At 30.8% G+C, this 25,761-nt stretch overlaps 1 protein-coding gene across 2 annotated transcripts in view; it reads right to left on the bottom strand.

Annotated features, from left to right (window-relative positions):
- Nucleotides 1–25,761, bottom strand: part of LOC128986435 (synaptogenesis protein syg-2-like) — a 339,320-nt gene that overhangs the window by 41,118 nt on the left and 272,441 nt on the right. Inside the window, exon 1 of one of the 2 annotated variants that reach the window (XM_054406806.1) lies at nucleotides 13,284–13,328. The exons of the other annotated variant lie outside the window; for it this stretch is intronic. The gene's annotated coding sequence lies outside the window, so the exon portion shown is untranslated. Of the gene's footprint in view, nucleotides 1–13,283; nucleotides 13,329–25,761 lie in introns of those variants that run through there. 2 annotated transcript variants of the gene reach the window in all.

Below are 25,761 nucleotides of genomic sequence, written 5' to 3'. Positions count from 1 at the left end.
TATCGAATAAATAAATCACATTGTAAATAAATCAAATAGTATTTTAGATTGAATTCTAATCTTACATAACCTTATTTACTTATATTTTTGCAAATCATGCTTTGAATAAATACTTTTCTGCAAAATCGAAGCTAAAAAGCCCTGACACATTTCGAAACACATTGTAATACTAGTGTTTTAAGACTTAATTCTGATCTTACGTAATCTCACCTATTTCATATTTGAAAATCATGCCTTGAATAAATACTTTGCTGTAACTGCCAATAAGAGAATCTAACCTTAACAGTCCTTATACGTTTTGAAAATGTAACAATTACTACAGTTTACTTGGGATCATCTTACAAGAAGTTTTGTCGGTAGAATATTTGCCGCATTGCAGGAAAGCGACTTTTCAAGTCGTAGGAACGCCTGCTCAGCTTGCGTCAGCGTTATTACAAGTAAGATGATGACAGACTTCCCACTGAGGTACATTTCGTTTTTGTCTCCAGTAAACATATTCTTAAGAGTGCCTTTTTGAAATACGATTGCTAGTGAGCTGCACTTAAAAGTGCAGTCATTGGTTTTAAAATAGTTTACTTCGTTATTTTTGTTTTTTGTTGATATATTTTAAGTATAATTTGTAATTCCATTAACATATAAAGAAGAGATTTTGGGTTAATAACTGCAAGATTTCAGGTAAATAACCCCGAAGCACGATAAAACATCACAAATTGCTACACAGCATTACTTTACGAAACAAAATTGTAATTGAATATTAATTCATTGTGTTAATATAAATTTTATGAAACTAAACTGGAGTTTTGTACTATTCTGGTACTAGTTGGTACTATTCTGGTAACTTCCAGCTGAATTTTGATATGAAAATATTTTAAGGTAACCACTGAGTCTAGTAAGGTCAGCAAAAGATATTTACAAATCATTAGGACCATAGGGTAGTCTGTGGTACAGAGACTAGAGTAATGCCCTATTAACTTTAAGCAATACATCGTAATTCAAGATTTGTTTACGTATTAATAACACGAATGAAAACTGTCATCATGAATGTTGTTAATTGATATGCATATAAATCTGTGCATAGTGAATGGACGTCTTCAATGTCGGTGTAATTTAAATTAATAAGGTTTTGTATATAGTATATATCAGCTTTAATGTGACATTTAATCAATTATATGAGTATGTGCATTGATAAGCCGAAAATACTTTCTAATATTTATTTACAAACTATAATAACATCCACTTGCTGAATAAATAACTGCATATTTATAAAGCGGGTTAGTTCTAGACTCAGCTACGCTTTGTAGTAAATTAGTAAATAAACTATCAACTTTTCGATAAATCGCAACTTGTGACTAACAAACAATGGTTTGAAAAAAAAAAACGCCTGGATAACCAAAATATAATATCATTATGACTTAATTATTTTGATTTGATTTTAGCGAAAATTACAGTAGGTGGCATGGTAAGACCTAGGACCGTGGCCGATCCCATTTTGATGTCCACAGAGGCTAAAAACACTATCCGTTCAACACGATAGCTTGAGGTATTTTTGTCTGATTTTGATGAAATTTTGTTCAAAGGTGTAGGGTGGGATAAAATTAAATGAGTTTGCGAACCAGCAGGATTGGGTAATAGGAACGGGGTATTATGGAGGTTTGAATTTTTGAAAAACAACCATCATGTAGAGCTTAAAAACAAATAATTTTGTATATTGAAGCGTTGTTGAAGAATTAAACGTCAATTCCAAAAAACTGTACATTCAAGATTCCCATGTAATCCTTATGAAGAAAAAGAAAACTGTTGTAATTTTGTTGCTCAAACTTTGCCAACTTACTTATTTCGTCATATACTATTACCATTTAGACAAAAAACCCACTTTTCACCTTCCCCATAGCAGCAAAGCTTGGTAATTATTAAATGTAATGTTATTTAAATAGGGATAAATATGTCTTGTTACTGGAAATATTTTAGTTGGAACCCAATCATAAGGATCGAAATTCGCTTAGTCCACAGGTTTGCTGCAGCGGGGGTATTTATTGACTAGAATCGGTTTAATCAACAACTACCTGTAATTTCACTAAACCTAATTACACGTTACCATCAATGCATCAACACAACAAAACAATAAGCGTTGTTACAACAGTGTTGAAAAAAACGTGTACATTCATCGTTGAGAGTAAACAAACAGAAGTTGTGTTACAAAACGTTGTCATTTGTAAGACGAACAGCGTGGTGTTTGTCGCGATGTTGTCACAACCCTGTAATCTGCTACATCCGGAGGGAGCCTACACAGATTGACTTCCCTGATCGGGTTTAGCGATATTGACTTCCTCCAACAAGCTTTTGTGTTACATTCGACTGAACAAATGTGCTGTAATGCCTTTTCCCTAAAGTTGTCAGAACAAAACATACAACATTAAAATGAATATAAACTAATGAATTGTTATGTTATGTATAACTAATGCTATATCTCTTGAGCATATATTTAGCGTATCTTATATCTGAAATGGTTTATTGTATGTAATGTATTATTGTGAGAGTCAATGCCGGAAACCATTTGTAACATGTTTGGTTCAATGTAATTAATCATGGCTGAAGTGTTAGACATCTCAACCTTATTAAACGTAATTACTACTGTATCATATGCTATGTTTATCTTTTAGAAAGCTTATATTTTACGTTTATAAGGCATTAGTAATAAATTGTTATAAAGTACCAATCCTCGAACTGAAATCATAATTGCGAGCTGAAAATGTAACAAATAGCGCCAATGTTTAGCAGGATAATAACAACTAAGCCTATTTTATTAGAAATTAATCTGAACATCAGTCACAGATAATACATTCAAATCGTTTATTGCAGAAACCCCATGACAAACATTTTTTTCGATTTTTACTTTTTAGTATACTAATGATGTACAAATTGAAACACATCGTTTGGTGCAGAAATCATACAACTGCGAAAAAAATTTTTATACGGCATTTCTCAATAAATGATTTAATTTATATTAGGCTAAATAAATCCCTCTTCAATGTGAAATATAATTTACAAATTTAAAGCTTAGGAAAGTTTGTTTACCAAGAAGTTTGTTTTCAGTCCTACTAATTTCTATTGAGAAACTCTGAATAGCAAAGTTGTAAAAGTATTTCTCAGAGCTCTTTTAAGTTTTTATCAACACAACAAACCGTAAAGATAAGCTTTTCAAAAGATTCGAGTTTGTACATTTTGCAAATTCTTATTCCTTGAAATTCCTTAATGCTTCATCTACCTTAATAGCTACTTAACATTTAAGTTTTACTAAATTATTTAACTCGTTGGAAATAAAAAAAAAAAATGGTTGGTGTGTATTTTCTTGCAAAACAATAACTATACATTTTCCTCCTACTTTTATGTGATGAATTATTTATAATATTAATTTTTACTTTCCGGTTTTAACAGAGATGTAAGGAAAAGCTTTGAGATATTTAAAATTTACAAATTTTTTTGTAATAAAAATTCATCACTCTTTGTGTTTGATTTTTTTGTTTTTCAAAAATATTTAGCGGAAAAATATATATATATATATTTTTAATTTTATTAGTGGAATAAGTGTAAAAAGTGAGAAATATGCAAATGGTTCTACCTTAGTTGCTATGATCCATTCAGTAAAAAAAAAAAAAAATACAAATCCTATACATTTATTAAATTCCACCTTGTTGATCGTTGTGTGGAAAGTTCTAACTTGGTGAGTATTGATGTTATTCAATCTGATATCGTGTAACTAAATAAGATATATTTTAATACAAGTAATCGGTTTAGAGAAAACCCCTGAAATAGACATAGAGGCTATCTGAACAATGGTTCACAAGACAGAAGTGAGATGTCAGACTGGCTGAGGCGAGGGCGTTCCCTCTACGTGATCCCTGTATATCCGACAGCAACCAGACGTAGATTGACTTCTTCCACCTTACAGTTATTGGTTTTGAGAAACAGTTGTCTAAACTTACACATCGATTTTGAGATGGTAATGGATGAGATAAACTCTTTAGATAAATTATTTAAACATATCGCTCGGGAAAATGTGTATTTTTTTATAAAAACAGTTAATGTTGAGTGTGCAAAATGTCAGTGACGATTATTTTAGCTAGGTGCTAGCCTGGTATTATTTTGACAATATTTCTGACTAGGCCTAGAAGTAAAGATTTTATCATTGAGATAATAATAAATTGGTAAATGGCGGAATTCGAACCCTAAACTTTTAAACACTTTAACAGTTCAATAGCTTGCCAGTGATGAAAATATTTTAATCATCATTATTTAAATATTTTTTTTTTTACTTTTCAATTTAAAAATCTGTCCAGTAAATTAAAACATACTATTTAGTACCTTAATATATTGCTTATTAGGGGCTTGATTATGGCTCAACTTACACAGGTTGTTTACATAAAAACAAAAAAATGAGATTCAATAATAAAAAAAAATCTGATAGGATAGTATAGTTCACCTATAAAAGAGCTTAAAAATCGTTGTAACGATGCAAGAATTGATGACTTTTGAAGAAGAACTGAGGGGCGATTACCTAAGCAGAGGTTATAACGATTACCAAACAATAAATATAATACATTGACGACCACGACGTGGATACGCTTCCAGTGGGACGATTCCAAGTATCAAGTGAGAGGTCAATTCACAAAGTATGATTAACCAACCCGGTTTACTGTTGTTTTTTTTTTCGGAGTGTGTAGTTGAGACTACAGTTATATAATATAGAGACAGGTCTAAGGTAAGTGGCCAGGAACTAGCCTATGCACTTAGTGAATTCTTAAAAGGATTACTTAATTACCGAGGACGAGGAATATAGAAGTGGAAAACATTATAACCTTTCAGGGTGTTAACAGACTAACTATCTACAAAAAAAAATTGGTTATACAGCGAATTTAATCATTTACAATTATTTGCACATGGGCAAAACAAATTAACAAATTTAACAAATAAACATACAACAAAACAAATAAAATAAACATCTGGCTTAAATTTTTTTTATTTAAAAATACTGTTAAGTTGCTTCTGATTTTAATCACCATTACTGTTTAGATGAACTTTCATCTTAAATAACTGACCTATTTCAGGGATTTGAATAAGAATGTGTTATACTCCCAAAGCTGAACTTTTAATTAAATCTTTGTCGGTAAACAATAAGAAACCTTAAAGTATAATAGTAGTGTCAATTATACACGACTTCTAGCTTCAACCTTCGCTGATCAGCTACCACGGTAGTTTATGGTTGACTGCACTGATATTTAATTTTTGAAATAGGTCTAAAAATGTCTTATAGTTATTTAGAAGACTACATTTAGTAAAATATCTAAAAAGAGAGCAGATTGGTGTTATCTTTTTGAAGTACTTAAATAATAATATCTCGTCAAGGTAGTATAGTCGGATATGAACTATTGAATTTGAAAATTATATCCAAACGGTTTTATACGATATAATTATTCATAAAGCTCTGGATATCTCAAGATACCCTTTTCATATCGCTACTCTAGAAAATTACAATAACATTATTTTCAGTTTTGTTTTAACTATAAAGTCTTATCGTACAGATATAAGGTATAATGTCTACTACAATGTCTGAGATAGTTTTTGGATGGAGAAATAAGCTGTTTAAAGGAGAATGTAAACATCGATAGCGGAAGCTGAGATTGATTGAGTCACTGTCGATAAAGTGATACCAAGACTATCTGCGAACAAGTTTCCTCTATCTCTCAGCACCATGCTACGCGAGAAACCCTCTTTAAAAACAAAAATAGCTAGTAAATTATTTACCGTAGTTTTTATTTTTGTAAATATGTAATCAGACAAGTGGAAATTCGCTTAGTCTGCAGGCTTGCCGCGATGGGGGTAACATATGAAATTGTAACGAGTTTTATTCATGTAAATTTGATATCATTTTCCAAAAAAATAATAATTTGTAACTCATATGGTTTTAAATTCAATAAACATAGATACAAATAAATTCCTGAGAAACCTAAATTGTGTTAAGGTCAAATGAGTTTTATTTTATTAAATCTTAAAACGGCTCGGTTATTACAGGTCTTAAATTCTTTGTATCTCAAAATTACCATTTTATTTCTAAGATAGTATGCATGGATGCATAACACAGAAGTCACGAAACCGTGATAACAATAACCTCTTAATTAATCTTGACATGCAACAGAGCTCTTTATCACCGTTAAATCATACAAATAGATTTAAGACATGAAGTTGTGTGAGGAAAATACATATCCAGAGATATAAATAATGCTTGTAGCTGTCTTGAGAATTACAAATATATCTAGTTTTCTTTAGTAATTAACCTATTACCCATTTAGTATTTAGTATTAATACTCATTTGCTACTGAAGAATAACTTTTATATATACAACGCTGATATATAATATTTAAATAGGAAACGTATTTTATTAATTATATTAAAATCAACATTTTCTTTACTATAACAAGCCTTAGGATGTTATTCGTCATAATAAAAGAACTAAATAGCTATCTCAAAGGTGTAATTTCATCATATAAAACTTCTAACTGTGACTTTGTAAATCAAACAAAGCATTTTAATTTTATTTTAAGGACCAACAAAGATACAAGAGCTTTTACATTCAAGATTTGATAAGTCAGATTTTTCACCTTATGACTAATATTTATTGTAGTGTATGACATGCCACCCCCTCCGAAAAAAAAATGTTATAAGTTTCCATAGTTATCTTATGTGCATTATTTTATGGAACTTGAAATATGCAAACCAAATAATAGTATTTATTTTGAAAGCCTCTTATCTGTTTAAAACCTGAGTCGTAATTCCCAAATTGTGTTATATACAAATATGAAATATAATGTGAAATTCTGATAAACCTTGCGGTCAGTTTAGGAAAGGCGAAATTTGCCGACATATTGTGTTTGTCCCAAAGGACCTTACTATATGTTTCCAACAATCCTGTCTGGTATTGCTCTCGTGGGAGAGTATAGGTTTTGCTAAGAGATAAAAATATATAAAGAATTTTATGTCCAAGCTATTTTAGTAAAATCACTACATCTGTACACTGCTTTGTGACAGTTTAAAGTGTGACTTCCAATTATATTTTTACTAGTAAATACTTCTGTAGATGATCGCCGATATCGTAGTCATACACAATATTCCAGTTTCTATTTTATTAGGGCTAAACGCGTAAACTAACCTCAATTTAATTGATATATTATTCCACTATAAACTGTAGGTCCCTTAGTCGCCATTAGCTGTATGGACTATTGATTAACAGCTGTGACTAAGGAATATGTTGGCCTTAGTCACTAACAAGACTACAAGATCGCGCCATTCATCATACACCCATCTCCATTCATACTTGGCTTAAAATACCTACTTTGTATGGTCGCCATTTCAAAGAAAAGTATAAAGTATAAAGATATATTAAACAAAACAGGCTAAATTGGACCATGTGTGAATGAAATATATGTTTTTTCTACATAAACATAAAAATTGTATTACTTTTTCGTTCCAAGCTTTTTGCACACTCATATTTTGAGTAATAACATCAGTACCTATACAATATGTTTTTAAATAAGACTGTGCTGCAAACGTCGTCAAACGTAATCACACGATTTCTGTTTTGTATTACGAACAGAAATCTTATCGTTTTAAGACTTTTTGTAAGAGCTAGATCGATCCATTGTCGATATCTAAACTGTAAAATCTAGACCCAGCAACAAGTAAAGCAACTCAACACTCCATCCGTCTTCTTGTAACTTTGTTGGAACATTCCCTTTCTAACAAAAAGTATTTCATCCGCTTTTGTTATCCTTTCCATTCAGTTAGGCAGAAGCATATCAAAACAATATCTCACTAAACAAATGTCTGTTAAAATTATACGGTTAATTGATAAAGAAAAGTGTTTTCCAACATGTATAGAACTGTTGTGGGTTTTTATAGTTGAACATTAATTTTCATGCACTAGGATCATCAAAGTTTAAAAAATATTAAAATTATGCAGTTTTTATTTTGTTAAATGAACGCAATTAGCTATTTTACCACTTACTCCACATATTTGCATCGAATAACACTAAAATATTAACAAAACATACATGTTTATTACAGCTCAAAAGGGGTTTGACTAATTAAATTATTTTTTTGAAAACTAGGTTAGGTAAAGATTGTGAAACAATTTTTCTAGTGACATTTCATCCTCTAAAAATAGTCGAGACGTTTCCTTTAAGAAGTAATGAGTTTATGTAAAGACGCCAGAGGGTTACATAACCACTTCATTAGGACCGTTTGCTTCTACTTCAAAAGACAAACCTCTTAATTTGAAACTTTCTTCGAAGAGAACGAAAACATAGATTTTCCTTCAATTATTTATAAACTATAAAGATAAAAGATAAATAATTATAAATGAATATAGGCCGATGTACTTGATTTTAGATGCTTGATTTTGATAGAGAAGACAAGTGGTAAAGAAGAGGGAGTTTTATTGAATGCCTCTTGCAGAAAAATAAATTAAAATATACTAATATTCAGGATAAACCTTGTAATATGTCTAGTATTCATATTTGACAGACCGCTAATGGATGGATAGGAAAGCTAAACCAACCATAAAAAAATGACGTAAAATATTGGTAATGATTTTTACATATAGAATGGACTCCGGAAGTTCACTAGTTTGAATTAATGAGTCAATTCACTATTCAAACTAGGTTCAATTAACTAATTCAACTAGGTTGAATTAGCAGTCAATTGTCAAACAAAAATTGGTCTTACTATACGTAATTTTAAATCTCTATTAACTACAAAACTTTTGGTTAAATCATAATTGGATTATGTTTATCCATTTAAAATAGTAGCTTTTGTTTTTGAAAGCTTTGTAGTTTTTCTAATAATCTGTATTTTTTCTAAAGAAATCCCTAGACTAATTAAAATTTCATATTGAGGTAAGCTTTATTTTGATATGCAATAATATCACAATATAAGGCTATCTCAAAAATTAAATTTTTCAAAAAGGTTAATAATATTTACTTAGGAAAAATAAAACTATTTTAATAGGATTTTATGTCAATTTAAGATTTTTCTAAATCTCTTTTATTTTTCGAGTTATAAAATATAAACATGCTCCCCATATAAAACGTAGGTTAATTGTTTGCAGGTCCGTTGGTATCTAATTGGACATTCTATTACATAATGTGTAATATATAAATTCCAGTCAATGTGTAATCCCCTGTCTTACAGAGGACGTTTTTATTTACTTATTATTTGCTTTATTTTCAAACTTCATGATATTGCTGAACAGTAAATCGTCTGAACTGTCTTTTATGATACGTTGTGTATAATATGTTTAAATCAAAATCTACTACGGTACTAACTGTACCAAAGAATAGGCTTTTAAAACCAATTGCAATTGTCCATAAATGTATAAAATAAAAATATAACTGTGTTGAGGCATCTGTTTCGAGAATATTATTATAATGCAATATACATGATTTTTTTATTTTAAAAACCTTATTCCACTAGAAATTTCTATAGAAAATTTTGAATTTGGCCAAAGCAATTTGTGACGATAGGTTAGATCGAGCACATTGATACAACCCAACTTATAAAAAAATCCGTTCATCCATATATCGTTTGAAAATGATATTGAAATAACGGCTTAAGGTTTGATTAAGGTAATGGGATTATATTGCTGAGCTAACACGGGCTGTTCATTTGTTTTACAAGCATGGAAAGTATTTTTGGCGATTGCGTAAAGTAAAAATGTTAGAAAAATGTTTTCAAAATTGTCGATTAGGAAGGAAGATTTCTGAACTTCTACGTGAATATATTTTCGTGAATTTATGTCCATATACTGTTAGTTGATGTTAATCTAGATTAATAACATAAAATAATTGTTCCTCGAGTAAAGCGTAAAAGGTTTTTACTTTGAGCTAGAGTAACCATATTTCTATTATTTTTTTTGATAACCATAAAAAGTATAAAGTAACGATAAAACGTATGAATCTTTAAGTTCTTTATATTTGTTATTTTGGAGGGGGAGGAATACTTAATAATGGAATATGGGTCATGTTGTATAACATTACATCTCCTACTATTGACGAATAAAAGAAATTTTTTTTAAGGACGTGGATAAATTTTCGTTTTATACACATTTTAAGCAGTAAGCAACGTTAAACGATAAATCTCCAAACTAACTTTTATAATTATTACAGTTTTTCCTTCTTTGAATCTTTCAGATAAATCCAGCCAGGCTAAGATAGAGTTGATGAAACCGATTGGTTTAGTTATTGAATATATTTAGTTAGTACAATATTAACTTTACCCAAAGATATCAGACGATGAATAATAAACATCATTCTTGTACATGGAAACCATATTATTAATGTAAATATAACGAAATAGCCATCCACTGTAAAGAGGCGATTTATAGGTAAAGATTACCGACACGGAGTTTGAGGTGGTAATGACTTTTTATTGAAGCAGGCATCCCTCGCCCTCTCCATTACATCGTTTACTTACAGCGGCACACTCATTAATCTTCTTGAATAACCCCCTCTCCCTCCTTCACACCTCTCACTTGAACAATCTCGCGACATTCTGTTTTGTTACGTAGAACAATGTTATCAAAGGATTAATTTAGTTCTGAAGCTTAATGCATAACATTCGAGTTTGTGTGAAACAACAATTTGATTTTCCGCACGATGAAAAATACCGTCAACAAATAACATGTATATTTAAACACATTTTCAACTTTTTAAAAGGTTTCTGTCAAATTAAAACGTAGGATTGACATTAAATATTTTGTTCATATCCGATACGAAAAAAAAACAAAATATACATTTATTAACAGAAAATAAATTATCTTTTCCTAAAGTTACCTAACAGAGTGGGCTTCCTTGCACTGGTCAAAGCACTGGTGCGCTGGTTGTTACTTGAGCTTATCGGTACTTTTGCCGCACTTTACTATTCCAACGAAACAACACAAAACAGTGTGTTTTTATTAGGAATACATTCCTAATAAAAGCACAATAGGTGTAAGCTTGAAAATAAGTTGGCAACACTTAAAATTATTCCGACTACGATCAGCTGACGAAGCGTTTCCCATTTCGTTCAGAGCTTGAATCCAACCTGAAAACGTATTGTATAGTGTGTGAAATGCTAATTAATTTTAATGTTTTATAGTAACTGTAGGAAAAATATAATGTGTTACGCAAGTGCAAGAGCCTTTGCTGAGAGAAAAGTTTCTTGAGTAGACGTATTACTTGCCTAATAAAATCAAACTGTTTTGTGTTGTTTGGTTGGAATACTTGAGTGCGGCAAAAATTAGTGCGGCAATAGTAAATGATTGCGGCAAAAGTAAGTAAACTCAGAAATTAGCTCCTTTTCGTGCTATAATCAGTACAAGGAAGCCCCATTCTGTCAGGTAACTGTATAAAAATAACTATTTCATTTGCTAATTGAAGGATTAACAAATGTTTATTAAAATTATACTTGTTTCCACCCTTACCACGATAGCACATCACATCCAGCACACTTGCATTCAGGTAATTAAAATTGACTTGAAATCAGATAAAATGTGGAGACCAATAGCCTAAACACCTTCCCACAGATTTATATTGGTAAACATGTTATCATGTTATAATTCGAAAATAATTTTATCATCTTAACAAAAAGTCAATTTTTAAGTTTCATATTTAAGTATCAAGTTTGTTTGTTTTAAACAAACTTGATACTTATTAGAATATAGTCCAAATATAAGATAAAGTAGGTAATTTTTACATTCACAACAAAGATTTTCTTATTTAACAGAAACAAAAATTTTAAAGATTGAAAGAAGAATTCCGGTAGTCGTTTAGCGGTATCGTCGTCGTGGGATGGCTTGGTCCTTGATAACAATAATGTGCCCTGAGAGGGTCTCTACCTCTCAACTAAATAACTAGGTTTAATGAGCTAACTAAAGTTTCCCTATAGTTGATATAACATGGTTATGCTGTAAATTGTAGCTCTGCTAAGTTATAAATTACATAGATATAGTTGCTGTGGATAAATTGAATAATTAAATTGCATATGTGCTATATTGTAAATAGGTTGAGATGGTATTATTCCAATACGTCATATTGTGACTATGAACGAGTTTCCAAGCACTATGATTACGAGTGGTGAAGTAAATCCAAAGGAGTTACTTAGGATCAGGGGATCATGAAATGAACTGTACATTTACGTCAATGATCAATTCGTTTGTTTTAACGTTAAGAAACTATACAGTGTATCATAGAGATTGGTTTGGGTTAAAAAAACTAATTTTCCTTTTCTCCTAAAGTTCATACAAAGTTACTCTTACACTTTCGCTAGACCACTTATAAGAGTAAACGTCCTAACGATTAGCATACATAGCTTGATAGAAATTGACATGTGTTATTAAGCGTACGATCCTTAACACGGACTTCTCTAATTTCTGGTAAGAACGCTAACATATTTACGAATCTCCTACCTTTTAAACGTTTAATAAAATCAATGTAATAACAATTATCCAATGACTCTAGGTTAACAAAAACCATTCCCCCTTTTTAAGGACCTTTCAGTCTCACAAAACACAGTTTGTCGTTCAACTATGAATCGTAAATTTCACGAAATGGCTATCTAAAACCTGATTATGAATTCCAAAAGGGTAAGAAGTTATGAAAATCACTTCGGAATCGTGGAAGGTTTGTGATAAAATGCAAGGCGGGAATGACGATCTCGTGCTTGGAATTTTGAACAGCTTATCTCCTACCAGACGCTGGCAAACATACCCCATAAAATCTGGCTATTGACTAAAAAATACTTTGTATAACTTTGAAAACGTTTGGCATAAATGTTGAAATATTTTCCTTTGATGCATAGTTTTGAATTTTTAAGTTAAATAAATATATTACTTTGCAAATACTGGTTTTGCATAGTAAACCCTTGATGCACATACAAAAACGCATAACAAAATAAAAATAGATGTAAATATATAACAATAAATAATGTAGTTGATATTTGGCACGCTAGGTAACCCATAGCGCCATATTTTAATACAATGTACAAACATATTTAATACTTAGTAGGTAGTATTACTTTATGCATATCATATTATTGTAATTGATATAGAAGGAAATTCAGACATGTTTTGCGTTTGTCTATTCATGTAAAATTTGAAATCCATTTGCTCTATGTTTTCCAACACGATAAAGCCTAAGTATTAAACTGAAGAGGATGCTAATTATTATTATAATGAACACCATTGTGCTACTTACACAGGTACACTGCTGGCCCTTTATTAATTAACCACACGTTTTACCTGCAACAAAAGGAACATTATAATAGCACATTACTAATTATTATAATCACAATTAGTTTGTTTAATTGAGTATCATAAATGAATGCTGATTAAATGTATGTTGTGTCATAAATAGCCCTAAACAGTAATAAGACAATTACCTTTTACCGTATTTTACTAGAAGTATTAATTGATTCCGTATTCATAAAATACCACCAATATATTGAGCATTTTCATGGCTATAACACAGGTTGTGTCTATTTAAAGGTTAACGCATCTAATTAGTTGTCATCCTCTGTAACAAATATTTTTACTTTGCAGGTCTTACATACAGTACACCATAATGATGCTTTCAGTAAAATAAAACATTATTACGGATATGGAAACTATTGGTATTCAATAAAAGAAAATCACAATTGGTTCAATTGACAAGTATTTTAATAATAATCCATTTAACAGCAAACTTGTAAAAGATCATGGGACAGATCAAATTTATTCATATTTCGGTTTATTAATATTTTCAAAATGTAGCGCTATAGGAATGTTTAATCTATAATTTAGATAAGTAAATTAGATGCTAAAAACATATTATATAATAGTATAACTTATACCATGTTCAAAGATAAGTATGCAATATAGTATAACAAATGATTAGTACCTAGATTTGTCATTTTACTAACGATTTATTAAAAGAGGTATAATAAAGTATTCAAATTATTTATATGTTTAATATTTATTTTAGTTACAAATTAAGTGGTTTAATCTTTTGAGCTTTATCCTACATTATTGGAAAAATAAGACCCTGCCACGTGTTTTGAACCCAGACATTTTACTGGCGGTCTTGACAACGCAGGGAAGTTTCACTTACAAGTTCCTTCAGAGAAGAGTTTAGTTCCTGTCACAGAGAGGTAAACACAATTTCAAGTGGCTGTTGTTGGAAACAACCTCAGGAAATCTTTATATTAAATCAGGAAAATGCTCCAAGTCTGCCAAACCACAAACTTACCCGTAAAGTTCCTTCTCTTTTGATACTGATACGATGATAACCATTATCCATAGATGAAAAGTATCAGAATGAACATAAACCTTACAGATTATCGGGGAAAATACTCATTCAATATGATACTGTAAACAATAGTGTTTACTTTATTTTGTGCTTCCTTTTAAGTATAACATTTGCAACAAATGTTGTATATTTACGTATATTACGTATATATTTATTATATTTGCTGTATATTTTCGTATTACACATTCTATAAAATTAGATTGATTTGTGAGAGTTTGCAAAAGAACTTTCATAAAGTTTGTTAAATTTATTCGTTTCGGACTTGGATGCAAAAGGGACGTGTGTGATTTCCGGTACACCCACAAAGAATATGTTTGAAACTCTAAAAAAAAAAAAAAAAATTGTGTATCTAATCCACACGTCATTGAAAAGACCACAGGCGTAGACATTACAAAAAGTCAACGAAAATAAATATATGTTAAACGAAAATCTTCTATTGATTATACTGTACTTAATGACTAAGACTTTTCCTAAATGTTTAAATTCACAAAAAGATAATATAATTATTCAATTAATCATTATTTGCTTGTAGCTGACATAAATCACGAAATCCAATTCCCATAGTAGTTGCTATTTGCTTGTACGATAAATAATACAGTGTATGGTGTCAACTTGCAGGAGTTAAAACTGTTGTGACATGTTTACTGAATGTGGGTTGTAGTGGGATGTGGGTTACTTTCGTTGAGTTGACACACAGGTTGACACGATCCTCAGTACAAGATGCCAGTTGTTGACTCCTGGTGACGACACATCGTCAAATATAAGATCCCATGAAACTGTTTTGTACACGACTGTTATTTTATGTTCTTCATCGTCCTAATCTACAAAAATGTCAGGGTAATGACTTGAGTTAAAAGAGGATAAACTAGTTTGATATTGTTTTACTAATATTGAAACTAAACAAAAAAGGGTTATCAAATAACCTAAGGACCTCTTTTCACTGAAACCACAAGGAGAACATGGAAAAATATGCTAGCCTATATATTTTTGAAGAAAATACGAAGGTTTTAATTTATATTTTGTCAATTGCTGTAAAAGCAGGTATCGTTACATCAAAACGATTGTTTAAGACGGATAACCTGAGGGATAGGGATATAGCTTAATGTAGTTACGATAGGAGAATATTTTTGAAACAAAATTACCGCTTTTTTATAAAAGGATGCCTATAAGTACAGGCATTATACAGATACTAGTTTCTCTGCCCGTGCTTCGCTACGGGGTGCGAATACAGAAAAGAATAATTTGTGTGTTTAAATCTACTATAAGAAACAGATACAACACTCTTACCCGGAAACATATTATATAGACAAAGCTCAAGCGTACTAATTGGTTATTTAAATTGGTTATTCACATATTATATATACGGATATTCATTCACTCTTTTATGAACATAAGAGAGTCTCTAGTCAACTTTAAACCTAAACCTCAATAACCGAAAACCAATTAGCATTAAATCATACATTAGGAGCGTTGAGTTGCATATAAAATAGTTTTGACTTTTGTCCTACAGCCCAGGGTTCTGTTCTCACCCACTATCAATGTATGTCTGTGATAATACTGTGGTGACCCAGTAGTTAGTAGCCCACCTTAGACTGTTTAGAAAATATAAGGTATTGGAGACATTTCTAAATCGAAAAATGTATGTGTCTTGGAGTAATGTTTAAGTATCAGAATCACTGACACATTAATATTTCATTTAGTAGCACCCAAGGATACAACAACATGTATGGATCATAAACTTTAAAAAAATTACTTCACTGCCCAAAATGTGAAAATATTTAGGATTAGAAGTTTTTGTTTAAAATGTTCATATAGATTAAAATATGTTTATATTCAAGTTGGTTATGTAATAGGTGCTTATGGTGGTATCTGTTCTACTATCCGCGGTACTACCTGTATTGTTTTCTTAAGACTAAACTATCTCGAAAGTCGAGTGATAATTTATCTTCATCTAAGCTGTTATAATGCTGACGCTATCTTCCGCGAGACAGACAAGTGCTTTACACTTCTCGTCGGCTGCATTGCGGACACCTTGACAGTCTGTGTTACATGAGTTTATGATGAAACCACTCAGAGAGTGACTGCTAAACCTGGCCGAGTAAATAAAATAGTTTTACCCCCTTTTTAATTATAAAAAAAAGTATTTCGCCAAGTTAATATACCCAAAGTCACTGAGCTAAACATTGGACTTCAGTTCGCCATTGCGATTAATGTGAGAGGAAACAAGGAAGGTTACTATAACTATTACAGAAAGTGATCAACTCTTTCTAATCAAATGTTACCATCGTATGACATCAAATTACATAAAACATATTTTTCGTATTTTGTTGTGATAAAACTTTGTAAAGAAATAGGAGGTAGTGTATCTGCAAAAGGAAAACTTGATGCGACAGAGCAACCCCCAGCTGTGCTTCAGTGTAATGCATTCGCAAAATAATGGATGTCTTTGTTGTATGTTATTTGCAAACACTTTCTTTCCCCTAATTGTCTTTAAAATACACTCACTTTTGGAGAAATGTCTCGAAACTGTATCATTAGACAACAAAACTGTTTTACCAAGATTCCCGTTAAGTAAAATTACCCCGTTATGTTATTGTAAGGTTGCTGTTAAATTAAACAATTTTCCCCACTATCTACTCAATTATTTATTAAAAGGAAGTCTATAAAATAAAATAAATATATCTTTGTAAACAAACATACTTCGACACTTACTTAAAAAGTTATAAATAGTAATAAAAACACAAGGCCAGCCACAATAAAAATAAAATTATCTGACGCTGATCACCCGACGGAAATGTCACACTTAAAGTATTATGACTTTAAATAATGTTCTACATTTGATTTTGGGTTTGATAAGGGATTATTAGACCCAAAACTAGCAATCCTCTCAATAAAGGATAGGGTAAAAGCCAGACAAGCTACTTTAACCTTATATATTTCTCAATGGCTTAGTCATGCGGCAAGAATATTTAAGTTAAACCCCTTTACAGTAGAGCCACATAAATATCAAATATCCTTATAGCCTCAAACAAAAATCCTCCGCGAAAGATGTCACAGAAGATTTAAAAATTCAATATCTGATTCCCAGGTGATTTACCAAGCTACACGTCCTTACTTCTAAAAACTTCACAACTCAGTTGATATGTTGGAATTGCATGCGTCAAAACTTTGGCTTTAAACTTTCTTACAACCCATGTTACTTGGAACCTTGAATTTACTATCTTAACTTTGGTTTTACAATCCCATGAACAGTCTATAAGCCTTAAAATGTGTTCAGTTGTATTCATTTTAGATCACACAGGTCAAAGTTTGACACTATAACTAAATGCCATTTTATTAATTTAATTATGATTAAATGCATGTGCTAGGAGACAATTTTACTGCAAAATGAAAAATTAAATAAAGCTTGCAAAAACGTTTCAATAGACGTAAACCCTACAACACGCGAAACACAATAAGACCTAAACTACAGCAACAGACTGTTCGGATTGCTTCTGTCTGACAGACCGACCGAATTGGCTCTGTTTGTCTGTAAATCAATTGTCCTGTTTCTTTTATTCCCTGACCAAACTAGACGAAATGTTTTTACGTTTAAAAGCAATTGAAATTTTCCCAGGGCTAAGTGCTGAAAAAGGAATTGCGTTAAAAACCGTACATAACATGTCTATGGCTTTAGTGTTATTTCTCTTTCAAGTTTCGGAATGTTATATAAAATGTCACAATAGTTTCAACCCAGATTTTGCTTTACGAATGAAAAACGTCATGTCCGTTTGAGAATGTACTTTCTGTCTGACTATAAAAACATGACAGGTTATCAGTTAGTTCAAAGTAGAGCTATACATGTCTTTTGTAGAGATTTAAGCTTTTAATTGTCTATTTCTATTTGATCCCTGCTATCTTTTTGAAAAGTGTTATTCTTTTTTACTTCTAATTTGTTTATAATACTATTTCTCTTAACCTTTTCAAAAAAAAATTTGTTTTGAAAACTGAAGAAAAAAGACAAAAAGTTCTTTCTCGGGATCGCAATCAATTTGGAGTTATAGTCGTAAAGACGTCTTGGAATACCTTTATAGTTAGTTATCAGTCTTCAACATAAGAAAATACATGGACATATATTAATTATTGATCAAACGAAAGTTAAAGACTAAAACATCCTTTTCTAATCTCCAGAAAATTAAGGGCTTATCTGAAAAGAAATGAGCTAAACACAAGTATCGCGACGCAAATAGCGCTAATAGGAATAATTGAATTAGTATGATAATAACTTGTTGGGAAACTCATAACAGTATCTCTAAATGTTGTTGCAGTCTTTTTAGAAATAAAGATTTCAACAGCTGAATACAAAAAGCAATTGGCTAATATCTGAAGACAGATTAGAAAATAAATGGCTGAGTTTATTCCTTAAATCATGTAGTGAGATTTACAAAAATGATTATATTAAACTGCTTGTATTACATTGTATATGTTATCAATGATATACACGTAATTACAACTACTAAATATTACTTAAATCTTTCAACGTGGAGAACAATTTAATTCAAATATTGTTCATCAGACGAACGTTAATGTGCTGTATATGAGATAAAAAGTATATATTTGTTTAGCTTTTTTATTCATTCTTTCAAACTTTACTACATAAAGTTTAAAAATTCTAATTAAATATATTTTCATGTTTTATATGCGCACTTAGAATTGTATAAAAAAACGTGCTGCAGCTTTTTAGTAGTTTTGTAACCGGACCTAAACAGTTAATTATATAACTTAGGGTTATATAGTGTGGCTTGCCTTTGTTACAGTCTTCTCTAATTGCCGAAAGTTGAACAATATTTAGTTTGCGGCCAGCGTAATAATTAGGGAGCCTACTAAAGCACTTAACAATGCAGTGTTTGTATAGTCTCACTTAAGGAATTCCACATTAGGTTCTAAAGTTTGCAAACATAATGACACTATAATGATTTAATAATTTTTTTAGTTTTAATTAAAATTCTCTTGTGAAAAACAATACTGATTTATATAAAAACTTGATATTTTCTTAATGTTATTTTGTTAAATGTGAACCCTAAAAATTTTTAAAATCATATTTCCTAAAGTGTTTATCAGTTTCTACTTTAACAATAGAGATACAAATTATGTGAATCAATTTTTGAACAAATAAATTTTCGGTTTATTAATATTTTCAAAATGTAGCGCTATAGGAATGTTTAATCTATAATTTAGATAAGTAAATTAGATGCTAAAAACATATTATATAATAGTATAACTTATACCATGTTCAAAGATAAGTATGCAATATAGTATAACAAATGATTAGTACCTAGATTTGTCATTTTACTAACGATTTATTAAAAGAGGTATAATAAAGTGTTCAAATTATTTATATGTTTAATATTTATTTTAGTTACAAATTAAGTGGTTTAATCTTTTGAGCTTTATCCTACATTATTGGAAAAATAAGACCCTGCCACGTGTTTTGAACCCAGACATTTTACTGGCGGTCTTGACAACGCAGGGAAGTTTCACTTACAAGTTCCTTCAGAGAAGAGTTTAGTTCCTGTCACAGAGAGGTAAACACAATTTCAAGTGGCTGTTGTTGGAAACAACCTCAGGAAATCTTTATATTAAATCAGGAAAATGCTCCAAGTCTGCCAAACCACAAACTTACCCGTAAAGTTCCTTCTCTTTTGATACTGATACGATGATAACCATTATCCATAGATGAAAAGTATCAGAATGAACATAAACCTTACAGATTATCGGGGAAAATACTCATTCAATATGATACTGTAAACAATAGTGTTTACTTTATTTTGTGCTTCCTTTTAAGTATAACATTTGCAACAAATGTTGTATATTTACGTATATTACGTATATATTTATTATATTTGCTGTATATTTTCGTATTACACATTCTATAAAATTAGATTGATTTGTGAGAGTTTGCAAAAGAACTTTCATAAAGTTTGTTAAATTTATTCGTTTCGGACTTGGATGCAAAAGGGACGTGTGTGATTTCCGGTACACCCACAAAGAATATGTTTGAAACTCTTAAAAAAAAAAAAAAAATTGTGTATCTAATCCACACGTCATTGAAAAGACCACAGGCGTAGACATTACAAAAAGTCAACGAAAATAAATATATGTTAAACGAAAATCTTCTATTGATTATACTGTACTTAATGACTAAGACTTTTCCTAAATGTTTAAATTCACAAAAAGATAATATAATTATTCAATTAATCATTATTTGCTTGTAGCTGACATAAATCACGAAATCCAATTCCCATAGTAGTTGCTATTTGCTTGTACGATAAATAATACAGTGTATGGTGTCAACTTGCAGGAGTTAAAACTGTTGTGACATGTTTACTGAATGTGGGTTGTAGTGGGATGTGGGTTACTTTCGTTGAGTTGACACACAGGTTGACACGATCCTCAGTACAAGATGCCAGTTGTTGACTCCTGGTGACGACACATCGTCAAATATAAGATCCCATGAAACTGTTTTGTACACGACTGTTATTTTATGTTCTTCATCGTCCTAATCTACAAAAATGTCAGGGTAATGACTTGAGTTAAAAGAGGATAAACTAGTTTGATATTGTTTTACTAATATTGAAACTAAACAAAAAAGGGTTATCAAATAACCTAAGGACCTCTTTTCACTGAAACCACAAGGAGAACATGGAAAAATATGCTAGCCTATATATTTTTGAAGAAAATACGAAGGTTTTAATTTATATTTTGTCAATTGCTGTAAAAGCAGGTATCGTTACATCAAAACGATTGTTTAAGACGGATAACCTGAGGGATAGGGATATAGCTTAATGTAGTTACGATAGGAGAATATTTTTGAAACAAAATTACCGCTTTTTTATAAAAGGATGCCTATAAGTACAGGCATTATACAGATACTAGTTTCTCTGCCCGTGCTTCGCTACGGGGTGCGAATACAGAAAAGAATAATTTGTGTGTTTAAATCTACTATAAGAAACAGATACAACACTCTTACCCGGAAACATATTATATAGACAAAGCTCAAGCGTACTAATTGGTTATTTAAATTGGTTATTCACATATTATATATACGGATATTCATTCACTCTTTTATGAACATAAGAGAGTCTCTAGTCAACTTTAAACCTAAACCTCAATAACCGAAAACCAATTAGCATTAAATCATACATTAGGAGCGTTGAGTTGCATATAAAATAGTTTTGACTTTTGTCCTACAGCCCAGGGTTCTGTTCTCACCCACTATCAATGTATGTCTGTGATAATACTGTGGTGACCCAGTAGTTAGTAGCCCACCTTAGACTGTTTAGAAAATATAAGGTATTGGAGACATTTCTAAATCGAAAAATGTATGTGTCTTGGAGTAATGTTTAAGTATCAGAATCACTGACACATTAATATTTCATTTAGTAGCACCCAAGGATACAACAACATGTATGGATCATAAACTTTAAAAAAATTACTTCACTGCCCAAAATGTGAAAATATTTAGGATTAGAAGTTTTTGTTTAAAATGTTCATATAGATTAAAATATGTTTATATTCAAGTTGGTTATGTAATAGGTGCTTATGGTGGTATCTGTTCTACTATCCGCGGTACTACCTGTATTGTTTTCTTAAGACTAAACTATCTCGAAAGTCGAGTGATAATTTATCTTCATCTAAGCTGTTATAATGCTGACGCTATCTTCCGCGAGACAGACAAGTGCTTTACACTTCTCGTCGGCTGCATTGCGGACACCTTGACAGTCTGTGTTACATGAGTTTATGATGAAACCACTCAGAGAGTGACTGCTAAACCTGGCCGAGTAAATAAAATAGTTTTACCCCCTTTTTAATTATAAAAAAAAGTATTTCGCCAAGTTAATATACCCAAAGTCACTGAGCTAAACATTGGACTTCAGTTCGCCATTGCGATTAATGTGAGAGGAAACAAGGAAGGTTACTATAACTATTACAGAAAGTGATCAACTCTTTCTAATCAAATGTTACCATCGTATGACATCAAATTACATAAAACATATTTTTCGTATTTTGTTGTGATAAAACTTTGTAAAGAAATAGGAGGTAGTGTATCTGCAAAAGGAAAACTTGATGCGACAGAGCAACCCCCAGCTGTGCTTCAGTGTAATGCATTCGCAAAATAATGGATGTCTTTGTTGTATGTTATTTGCAAACACTTTCTTTCCCCTAATTGTCTTTAAAATACACTCACTTTTGGAGAAATGTCTCGAAACTGTATCATTAGACAACAAAACTGTTTTACCAAGATTCCCGTTAAGTAAAATTACCCCGTTATGTTATTGTAAGGTTGCTGTTAAATTAAACAATTTTCCCCACTATCTACTCAATTATTTATTAAAAGGAAGTCTATAAAATAAAATAAATATATCTTTGTAAACAAACATACTTCGACACTTACTTAAAAAGTTATAAATAGTAATAAAAACACAAGGCCAGCCACAATAAAAATAAAATTATCTGACGCTGATCACCCGACGGAAATGTCACACTTAAAGTATTATGACTTTAAATAATGTTCTACATTTGATTTTGGGTTTGATAAGGGATTATTAGACCCAAAACTAGCAATCCTCTCAATAAAGGATAGGGTAAAAGCCAGACAAGCTACTTTAACCTTATATATTTCTCAATGGCTTAGTCATGCGGCAAGAATATTTAAGTTAAACCCCTTTACAGTAGAGCCACATAAATATCAAATATCCTTATAGCCTCAAACAAAAATCCTCCGCGAAAGATGTCACAGAAGATTTAAAAATTCAATATCTGATTCCCAGGTGATTTACCAAGCTACACGTCCTTACTTCTAAAAACTTCACAACTCAGTTGATATGTTGGAATTGCATGCGTCAAAACTTTGGCTTTAAACTTTCTTACAACCCATGTTACTTGGAACCTTGAATTTACTATCTTAACTTTGGTTTTACAATCCCATGAACAGTCTATAAGCCTTAAAATGTGTTCAGTTGTATTCATTTTAGATCACACAGGTCAAAGTTTGACACTATAACTAAATGCCATTTTATTAATTTAATTATGATTAAATGCATGTGCTAGGAGACAATTTTACTGCAAAATGAAAAATTAAATAAAGCTTGCAAAAACGTTTCAATAGACGTAAACCCTACAACACGCGAAACACAATAAGACCTAAACTACAGCAACAGACTGTTCGGATTGCTTCTGTCTGACAGACCGACCGAATTGGCTCTGTTTGTCTGTAAATCAATTGTCCTGTTTCTTTTATTCCCTGACCAAACTAGACGAAATGTTTTTACGTTTAAAAGCAATTGAAATTTTCCCAGGGCTAAGTGCTGAAAAAGGAATTGCGTTAAAAACCGTACATAACATGTCTATGGCTTTAGTGTTATTTCTCTTTCAAGTTTCGGAATGTTATATAAAATGTCACAATAGTTTCAACCCAGATTTTGCTTTACGAATGAAAAACGTCATGTCCGTTTGAGAATGTACTTTCTGTCTGACTATAAAAACATGACAGGTTATCAGTTAGTTCAAAGTAGAGCTATACATGTCTTTTGTAGAGATTTAAGCTTTTAATTGTCTATTTCTATTTGATCCCTGCTATCTTTTTGAAAAGTGTTATTCTTTTTTACTTCTAATTTGTTTATAATACTATTTCTCTTAACCTTTTCAAAAAAAATTTTGTTTTGAAAACTGAAGAAAAAGGACAAAAAGTTCTTTCTCGGGATCGCAATCAATTTGGAGTTATAGTCGTAAAGACGTCTTGGAATACCTTTATAGTTAGTTATCAGTCTTCAACATAAGAAAATACATGGACATATATTAATTATTGATCAAACGAAAGTTAAAGACTAAAACATCCTTTTCTAATCTCCAGAAAATTAAGGGCTTATCTGAAAAGAAATGAGCTAAACACAAGTATCGCGACGCAAATAGCGCTAATAGGAATAATTGAATTAGTATGATAATAACTTGTTGGGAAACTCATAACAGTATCTCTAAATGTTGTTGCAGTCTTTTTAGAAATAAAGATTTCAACAGCTGAATACAAAAAGCAATTGGCTAATATCTGAAGACAGATTAGAAAATAAATGGCTGAGTTTATTCCTTAAATCATGTAGTGAGATTTACAAAAATGATTATATTAAACTGCTTGTATTACATTGTATATGTTATCAATGATATACACGTAATTACAACTACTAAATATTACTTAAATCTTTCAACGTGGAGAACAATTTAATTCAAATATTGTTCATCAGACGAACGTTAATGTGCTGTATATGAGATAAAAAGTATATATTTGTTTAGCTTTTTTATTCATTCTTTCAAACTTTACTACATAAAGTTTAAAAATTCTAATTAAATATATTTTCATGTTTTATATGCGCACTTAGAATTGTATAAAAAAACGTGCTGCAGCTTTTTAGTAGTTTTGTAACCGGACCTAAACAGTTAATTATATAACTTAGGGTTATATAGTGTGGCTTGCCTTTGTTACAGTCTTCTCTAATTGCCGAAAGTTGAACAATATTTAGTTTGCGGCCAGCGTAATAATTAGGGAGCCTACTAAAGCACTTAACAATGCAGTGTTTGTATAGTCTCACTTAAGGAATTCCACATTAGGTTCTAAAGTTTGCAAACATAATGACACTATAATGATTTAATAATTTTTTTAGTTTTAATTAAAATTCTCTTGTGAAAAACAATACTGATTTATATAAAAACTTGATATTTTCTTAATGTTATTTTGTTAAATGTGAACCCTAAAAATTTTTAAAATCATATTTCCTAAAGTGTTTATCAGTTTCTACTTTAACAATAGAGATACAAATTATGTGAATCAATTTTTGAACAAATAGGATGCCATATAATAGATTTGTAGGGATAATTTGAATAAATAGATAGCTTTTTACATTTGTAATTGAACTAAACATGGAATAGATTAAGACTTTGCACATTTCAATACGCCTAACATCTTATCGATGTTCAATCAGATCAGGATATAGAACATTTCATACAAATATAAAATGAATTGTAATTGCCTTAGTATATGTTTCAAAAGTATAAATTCAATACACTAAACTTGACTTAATTCGACCAAATTTACTGGTCCCCTTTTTAAAACAAAGAAGTAGTTTAGAAAAGTACAAGAAGTAATTTTAGAAATTTACAACCCCCCTCCGCCCCCAAATCAACCCCCCTTATATTTCTGTCTCAAACACATCAGTTGCATTGGACTGCAGTGCTTGTTTTCCTTCTATATTGTGCTATTTAAAATTTATCAATAACAGATTTTATCTGAAGACATTTCCAACAATCCCCAACCAGAAAAGGGGGTGGAGCCCACAGCGAACCAAAGGCGAGTTGTTTT

Source organism: Macrosteles quadrilineatus, unplaced genomic scaffold (assembly GCF_028750875.1).
Source record: "Macrosteles quadrilineatus isolate MER2022 unplaced genomic scaffold, UCM_ALF_1.0 Scaffold_2__2_contigs__length_208266976, whole genome shotgun sequence".
NCBI lineage: Eukaryota > Metazoa > Arthropoda > Insecta > Hemiptera > Cicadellidae > Macrosteles > Macrosteles quadrilineatus.
The sequence above is the reverse complement of the archived record's forward strand: the minus strand, read 5'-3'. Positions and strand labels throughout refer to the sequence as shown.